Source organism: Montipora foliosa, chromosome 3 (assembly GCF_036669935.1).
Source record: "Montipora foliosa isolate CH-2021 chromosome 3, ASM3666993v2, whole genome shotgun sequence".
Taxonomy (NCBI): Eukaryota; Metazoa; Cnidaria; class Anthozoa; order Scleractinia; family Acroporidae; genus Montipora; species Montipora foliosa.
Window position 1 is genome coordinate 57,876,135 of NC_090871.1, and position 7,500 is coordinate 57,883,634.

General features: G+C 39.8%; 1 protein-coding gene and 1 long non-coding RNA gene across 8 annotated transcripts in view; one reads left to right on the forward strand and one right to left on the reverse strand.

Annotated features, from left to right (window-relative positions):
• LOC137997781 (uncharacterized) overlaps window positions 1–7,500 on the forward strand; it is a 155,978-nt gene that overhangs the window by 39,999 nt on the left and 108,479 nt on the right. For 4 of the 6 annotated variants that reach the window (XM_068844022.1, XM_068844021.1, XM_068844024.1 and 1 more), the window contains exons 3-4: window positions 1,164–1,245; window positions 5,399–5,491. The gene's annotated coding sequence lies outside the window, so the exon portion shown is untranslated. Of the gene's footprint in view, window positions 1–1,163; window positions 1,246–4,844; window positions 5,492–7,500 lie in introns of those variants that run through there. The other 2 variants (XM_068844026.1, XM_068844025.1) reach the window with 2 other exon arrangements.
• The window catches only part of LOC137997784 (uncharacterized), a 28,585-nt gene that overhangs the window by 4,959 nt on the left and 16,126 nt on the right, over window positions 1–7,500 (reverse strand). Inside the window, exon 3 of one of the 2 annotated variants that reach the window (XR_011122584.1) lies at window positions 5,509–5,683. The exons of the other annotated variant lie outside the window; for it this stretch is intronic. This is a non-coding gene — a long non-coding RNA (uncharacterized lncRNA). Of the gene's footprint in view, window positions 1–5,508; window positions 5,684–7,500 lie in introns of those variants that run through there. 2 annotated transcript variants of the gene reach the window in all.

The window sequence follows — 7,500 nt, forward strand, 5'->3', positions numbered from 1 at the left end:
TCGTTTTGCTTCATCGAGCGATTTGCTCTCTATACATTTCGCCTTATAATTCTCCAACGAGGCTCCGTAATACTCTAAATTTCGAATTTTGGGAACTTTCAAAACATCACTCGTATCCATAAATCACGAAATGCAGGGGGAAGTTCATGTAATTTCCTATGCGTAGAAGAAATACTTTCCAGAGAGGCTCGAAAATCCGTGTATATCAGCTTATCCTTCGCTGTTCTTGTTTTTTAAAGGCCCGCACCCATGCCTTCAACCAAACTTCTTGAAAATGTGAAAATCGCGCAGTTCAAACAACCACTTTTATTTATTCCAACTAGTGTGCTATTAGTCTGAAAAATCATGACGAGATTGAGCAGAAGTTCTGACAAGAGCCCAGCAAATATGGCGGCTTCCGGGAGTTCAACTGCTTCGATTGCAATTTTATAAATCCTAATTCTGATCAAAATTGTAGCATTTAGGCATTTTCCAGACAAAAAAGTTGATTTTCCATACAAATCTTTCGCCTTCCATGTAACCAGCTACTGTTAAGGACGGTGCCTACCATTATTATTGCGCATACGTTCTGCGCATCTCGAAATAGTCCGGTTTTCTGTGGGTGGTGCTTACTAATAAAGGGATATTTTTGTGCGGTTTGAACTCTGCGGAGAGAGCAGAACTTAGCAAGTGCTCTTCGTATCCAAAAGAAAATTAAGGGTAACCACTCATTTTTCAGAGATAATTAAGCTTCAATTTGGAAAAGAACACCATGCATATCTTTGAAAAATGCGTGGTTACCCCCAATTTTCAATAACACTTGTTAAGATCTGCTTTTCCCACATATTCGTAAACCACGCGAAAATACCTTCGAATTAGCCCCGTCCTTGAAGTCAGGTATTTTTGAAAGCAGGTTGCGTGGTTATTTTCCGAAATGTGCCCTCGGCGCGCAGACGAGGAAACGTTTGATGAGGAAGTAAGTTTGCTTCAGCAACATTGTTTCCTCGTTTGCGGGCGCCTTCAGTCAGTCACGTGATTTGGGGTTAGCATTGACGACGTGTAATTTCAGAAACAAACAATAAAGAGTTGGTCGTTCGGTAAGCACTACTGCGTAAAAATCGTAACATACGCGGGAAAACACGAAAGAGATTTTGGAAGTACCTTACTCTGTGGTTCTCTTGCAGAATAAAGGGGTTGATTTCTTAAGAAGCTGTGGTACTGGGTCGATGACAGAAGAACATTTGGTTTTCAAAGGAATTGATAAAGGTAATAATAGTAATAATAATAATAATAATAATCACTTTATTTAAGTCTCAAGGTTATTTAGCCTAGCTAGAGTGCCCTACTAATTATGTAGACTACAAATTAACTGAAATCAGAACCAATGAAAATTTTCGAGGAGAGGGGAAAACCGGAATACCCAGGGAAAAACCGCTCGGAGCAGAGTAGAGAACTAACAAACTCAACCCACATATGGCGTCGCATCCGGGAATCGATCCCGGGCCACAATGGCGGAAGGCGACTGTTCTCACCATTACGCCAGCCCTGCTCCCCGAATATCCACCCTGAAACGATAGCGTTGTGAGCGTTACCACTTCATGATCACTCTGACGAAGGGCTCGGACGAAGGGCAATTCGCTCCGACGAAGGACTGACCCTGAAAACGTCAGCCATTCAGCCCTTTTACTGTAGTACTGAATTCGTCTTTCATCAACTCCTTGTATAAATAAAACCAAACCGTTCTCTTGTGGATTGATTACAATCAACTCGTGTTCAAAAAGATTAAGTCATGAAAAAGTATAAAGCACCTTGGTTTGAAGAAACGAAGCCAGTTAGCAAGAGTTCTTTCGGGGTTTTATTCAAGGGAGTAACTGTTTGTAAAAATTTATTAATAAAAGCTTTTCAGGAGCACCAGACTGTGACTCTCTAAACAAACATGTTTCACTCTCCTTTGATATTCAAATTTCCTACTGAACAATTGCCATGCGGAAGGTCGTAAATAACTTATGACTGGGAAAAAAACCTCAGGTCAAACGAAAAAGATTCAAGTGACCACCCAAACGTTTGCGTAAATTTTCTTAGTTGTCGTGAACAGGAGATATATTTTTACAAGAGTTCATCACTTTCGGTTTTTATATGTCACCAAATTAGAGGGTCTTTAAGGACGTTGCCTACTAATTCAAGGGTATTTTTGTGCGGTTTACTGACTACGCGGGAAAAGCTGATCTTAATAAGTGTTATTGAAATCCAAAAAGAAAAGTGGGGGTAACCACGTATTTTGCAAAGATAATCAAACAACAATATTTGTAAAAAGCTTGAAAATACAAAGCAATGTATGGCGTCCTATTCCAAACTGAAGCTTAATTATCTCCAAAAAATGCATGGTTACCCCTAAATTTTCTATTTAGATACCAAGAGCATTTGCTAAGTTCTTCTCTCTCCGCATAGTTTTGAACCACGCAAAAATATCCCTGTATTAATAAGCACCGCCGATAGATAGGAAATCCGAGTATCTCGAGATGCGCAGAACGTATGCGCAATTACAATAGTAGGCACCGTCCTTAAGCATTGCTGTACCGTTGCCATGGGTATATATATATATATATATATATATATATATATATAATCAGAACTGTTTCCAAAGGGCCTGATGGTCCTCTCTCGTCAGGTGCACGAAACACTGACTGACTAACGTTCCTTTTATAAGTTGATGGTTCAAGCATGCCTTATCAAATATTTGGTTGCGTGCCGGCACGCACTCGCCAGTTCGTTCCTTTTGTTCAGGGTACCCGCTCCCGGTTTACATATGATGAAAAATTTTTCTGTTATGCAAAGATTACATCTCTTTGTTACGTTTGAATAAGGCCTCGCGCGAGCCATTACTTTCCAGGTTATAGCAAATTCCGTTTTGTTGTCCTTTAGGGACCAGATGTGTTTACTCAACTCCGTTGCGTTCCTTTTGTAATCTTTGCATAACAGAAAAATTTTTCATCAGATGTAAACCGGGAGCGGGCACCCTGAACAAAAGGAACGAACTGGCGAGTGCGTGCCGGCACGCAACCAAATATTTGATAAGGAATGCTTGAACCATCAACTTATAAAAGGAACGTTATATAGTCAGTCAGTGTTTCACGCACCTGACGAGAGAGTATTATCAGGCCCTTTCGAAACAGTTCTGTAGTGTTTTAATGTTTTAATTTACCTTTCCTATACAATTAATTATAAAGCTCCACGATTGTAGAGCGCTCTTCGACTTAAAGATAAGGTTTTCACGTTTCTAGATATATATATATATATATATATACCATATATGAGGAGGACCGTTTGCTTCAAACGGGGAAAGAGTAGGCCGTCTTGGGTCACAGTAATTGCAGTGCTTCTTTTATGTTACAATGGGGATTACAAGCAACGACGACGCCACAAACAAGGGATTGAGGTTTTGCAAAAATGTCGTCGAATCAAAACAAGTCAACAACACGGTAGCAGTTTGGCATTTTTTGATGAGCAAAAAGTCTCAGTTACCAGCAATAAGAATAACTGAGCAACCTATACTGCTAACAAAGAGTAAGAATAAGCGTACGGGTTATAAATTTCCTTAGTATTTTCGCTAAAAACGTGGAGTCAAATTTCGTACTCGTTCTCGTCCTCGTCGTAGAATCTGAAGGTCCCTAATAGGGAGTTTAAGAAACGACAACGGCTACGGCTACGGCTAGGACAACGCCACAAAACAATGACATCATTGGTTAATAGAGCATAAATAATCGTGCTGCACATGCAGCAAGGAATTTAGCAAGTATCTTAGAGGTCCTCTACATACTAGAAAAAAAGACTTCGTGAAATCACCAAATTTGAGGTTTTGACGACAACGTAATCATGCAAAAGAGAACCTTGAATTCTCGATTTTCACTCTGAAACCGCTCGTACCAATTCATTTTTAGGATACTTCGCCCATATTGTAGGAGGTGAACGAGACTGAATAATCGCGAAAGACTTATGATGTAGCCAAGTTATATTCTGAGGTGACGTTTTCGTCGACCGTCGCCGTCGTAGATCTTAAACTCCCTAAGAACGTGAAGTCACCAAATTCTAGGTTTCGACAACGTGAGCACGCTAAAATGAACCATTCATTTTTAAACTGTTATTTCAAAAACGAGTGCGAATGCATCATTTCCAAACGCAAGAAAGCATTTGAAACTACCAGGCCGTAGGCCGAGTGATTTAAACGTTTTCGTGCGTTTGGAAATCCAGTGAAGCAAGACGCACGAGTTTTTGAAGTAGCTCTTCCAACAAAAGAAATTAGAATTTCAATCACTTTTTTCAAGTCAAATATTCAAGTTGTACACGTCATGGTTGCTCGGAAACATGTGAGAGCTGCGGGCAAGCACTCGTTGCCGTTAATTGATTCAAAACACGTGTGTGTGAAATTATTGATTTCAAACCACATTAACAAGTGAATTAACAAGAAGTGTTTCATTGGGTTTCAAACCAAGAGATGGCGCAGTGGTGAGAGCACTCGCCTCCCACCAATGTGGCCCAGGTTCGATTCCTCAACTTGGCGTCATATGTGGGTTGAGTTTGTTGGTTCTCTACTCTGCACCGAGAGGTTTTCTCCGCGTACTCCGGTTTCCCCTCTCCTCAAAAACCAACATTTGACTTGTTGTGTTAATTGCTAGTTTCACTTTACAGTGTCCCCAATTAGTGCTCCAACGCTAAATCTACTGGACACTTAAATAAAGTTCCTTTCCTTTCGTCCGCGATGCACTTGGCTTATAACTTATGAATTATTATTGAGATTGAGAACACTTCACAAGATATTTTAGGACAATGTTTAATTATAAGAAATGAAAGGTACGAAGATCATCGCAGTTAACTAAGTGCAAGCAAGCCTGAAAAGAATCCAGACTTGAACAGGATTCAAACAAATGATCGTGCGATTGCTAGTAGCTCAGCAGGCAGAGCAAGTGCTGCCGGCGCAATGGCGTGGTCGTGTGTTCGAAAGGATTTTTCTCAGGGTTGATTGGAATTGCTCAAGTTGCCGATGAACTTCCTAACTTTAGCTTCATATTTTCTAAACTCAATGTTTGGTTAGCGGTGATTGATGTTTTATTGCGGGTGTGCATGTGTCTTGGCAGATCTAGGCTGGTCTTGCAAATACTAGATCCGAAATAATTAATGTCCACCATGTCCACAAAGCGACATTGGCAAGGCCTAATAGGAATAACAATGGTTCTTTCGTCCTCCACAATTTTAGTCCTGTATATGAAAGTCTACGCCAGGCTCTACTGAATTCATTTACTGGCAAGATTTGCCAGAATCTGACATAGGTTTGTTGCAATTAAGGGCTGCAAACAAGTTTATTTTTATTTCATGACATATCGTTCACATTTTCGAAATATGAGAAGGAATTTCCTTTCTACAGCACCTGCACGTTTACACCTGCAACGCATGTGAATACCATGTGAAATTTGCTTGGTTCTTCTCCTCGTAATAAACACATCAGTGATAGTCTGAGGTAAGTTATTTATTAAATCTTGTTATTAGTGATATTTTTTGCAAGGGATGCCTGGTCATGGCGCTCAACAGCAGAGCGATAATTCCAATGATAATTGTTAGTGTTTAGTACTTCGGCGCGCGGGCCTCTGAAGTCTCAATGCAACGAAAATGCTATACAAATGTAGATCCCAACTTTGTTAGCTTGTAAGAACTGTAACATAAGAGGAAAGGAATAACATTAAAACACTACTCGCCGCCTATTAGTTTATGCTTTCTGTTCTTTACTTTTGGCATCGTCATTCGCAATATTCGATCGCTTGCAATAAAGTTGCGTAAAATACATACATACACATTATTTGTTGACGCAGCTTTGCTAAGTGATAATGGCAGCCAAAGGCTGATGCGAACTTGCAGTAAAAGCATATATATGTCACTAACATAAAACTTTAACATTTAAAAGTCCCACTGATAGGGGTTTATGGGATACAAACTTTCAATGATAAGGAACAAATAACTAAGATATGTACCGCAATATTGGAGTAGAACAGAGTTAAAATAGCTATAGGGTGTTTATTTTATGGAAAACCAGTAACTTCAAATTAAAAAGTAGTTCAGTAGTGGTGGTGGTGTTAGGGGTGGTGGTGGTAGAGGTAGTATTAGTAGTAGTAGCAGCAGCAGCAGCAGCAGCAGCAGTAGCAGTAGTAGTAGTAGTAGTAGTAATAGTAGTAGTAGTAGCAGCAGCAGCAGCAGCAGCAGCAGCAGCAGCAGCAGTAGTAGTAGTAGTAGTAGTAGTAGTAGTAGTAGTAGTAGTAGTAGTAGTAGTAGTAGTAGTAGTAGTAGTAGTAGTAGTAGAAGTAGTAGTAGTAGTAGCAGTCTGTCTAGGATCAATCCCGCATCTTGAAACCTATTTCCGAGACAAGCGGAAGTCAAGGTTGTCAATTCTAATCACGTGACAACTTTATGGACCTATAACTCAACAAGAAAATCTTTCAGATCTTAAAACCGCGCTTTGAAAATTTATCTGTTTTCTTACCAATATAGTCGCAAAGTAGTCACACGCGTCACATAATTCAAGAATTATGTTATCCACGGCTATCTTGAAAGTTGAAACGTCGACATATTCCATGGATGACATAATGACCTTTTATGTATTCAATACTCGCTTCGAATTAAGCGCTTCAATAACACAAAAATATATTTTGCAACTAAATTAAGAGTGGAATATTCATAAAATTTTAAGTACATTAACGTTTTAACAGCTTTTGGCGAATAAACATGATAAGTTGCTTAATTCGAAGTGCCACTGACTATATGACCGAGTAGAAGTTTGGGTCTGCTCAGCAGCAAAACTAAATTTTATCTGTTACTTAGTCACAACGTAGTACACATACCAAAGCAATCCTTGTTGATTCACTGATGACTATAGACACAAAGTCACCTGATGAATCTGTAGCACAACAACTGACAACAACGAATGCACACGAACTTATTGCAATATCACTAAGAGCCGAGCCCGGGGGGGGAGGGGGGGAGACTCCCATATGAAACAGACGGGGTTGCTCGTCGGCTCGCTTAGGGGTGTAAATTTTGGATTTTGGTCTCGCTTAGGGTGTTCCGGCTGCACACAACCTTATGGCACCGTCAAATCTCCGATTGCACCATCAGTCGTAGCCGTTGTCAAATCTCCGATGACGTGGTAGTCTTAGCTTTCTTTCTTAAAAGTCACGATTACATGTTTCAAAAACGCACACAAAAAGAATATTTTGTTCTTCATGAAGAACGGATTATTCATAAAATTTTTTAAAGCACATTAACGTTTTTGCAGCTTTTTGGCGAATAAAAATCATAAGTTGCCTGACTGGAAGTCCCACTGACTATGTTGCCGAGTGGAAGTTTGGTTCAGATCTCCGACAAAACGAAAACAAGAAGATCTTTAAGATCTTATAACCGCGCTTTGAAAATTTATCTCTTTTTTTACCACCATAGTCGCAACGTAGTGCACATTCCAAAGCAGTCCTTGATGTAATG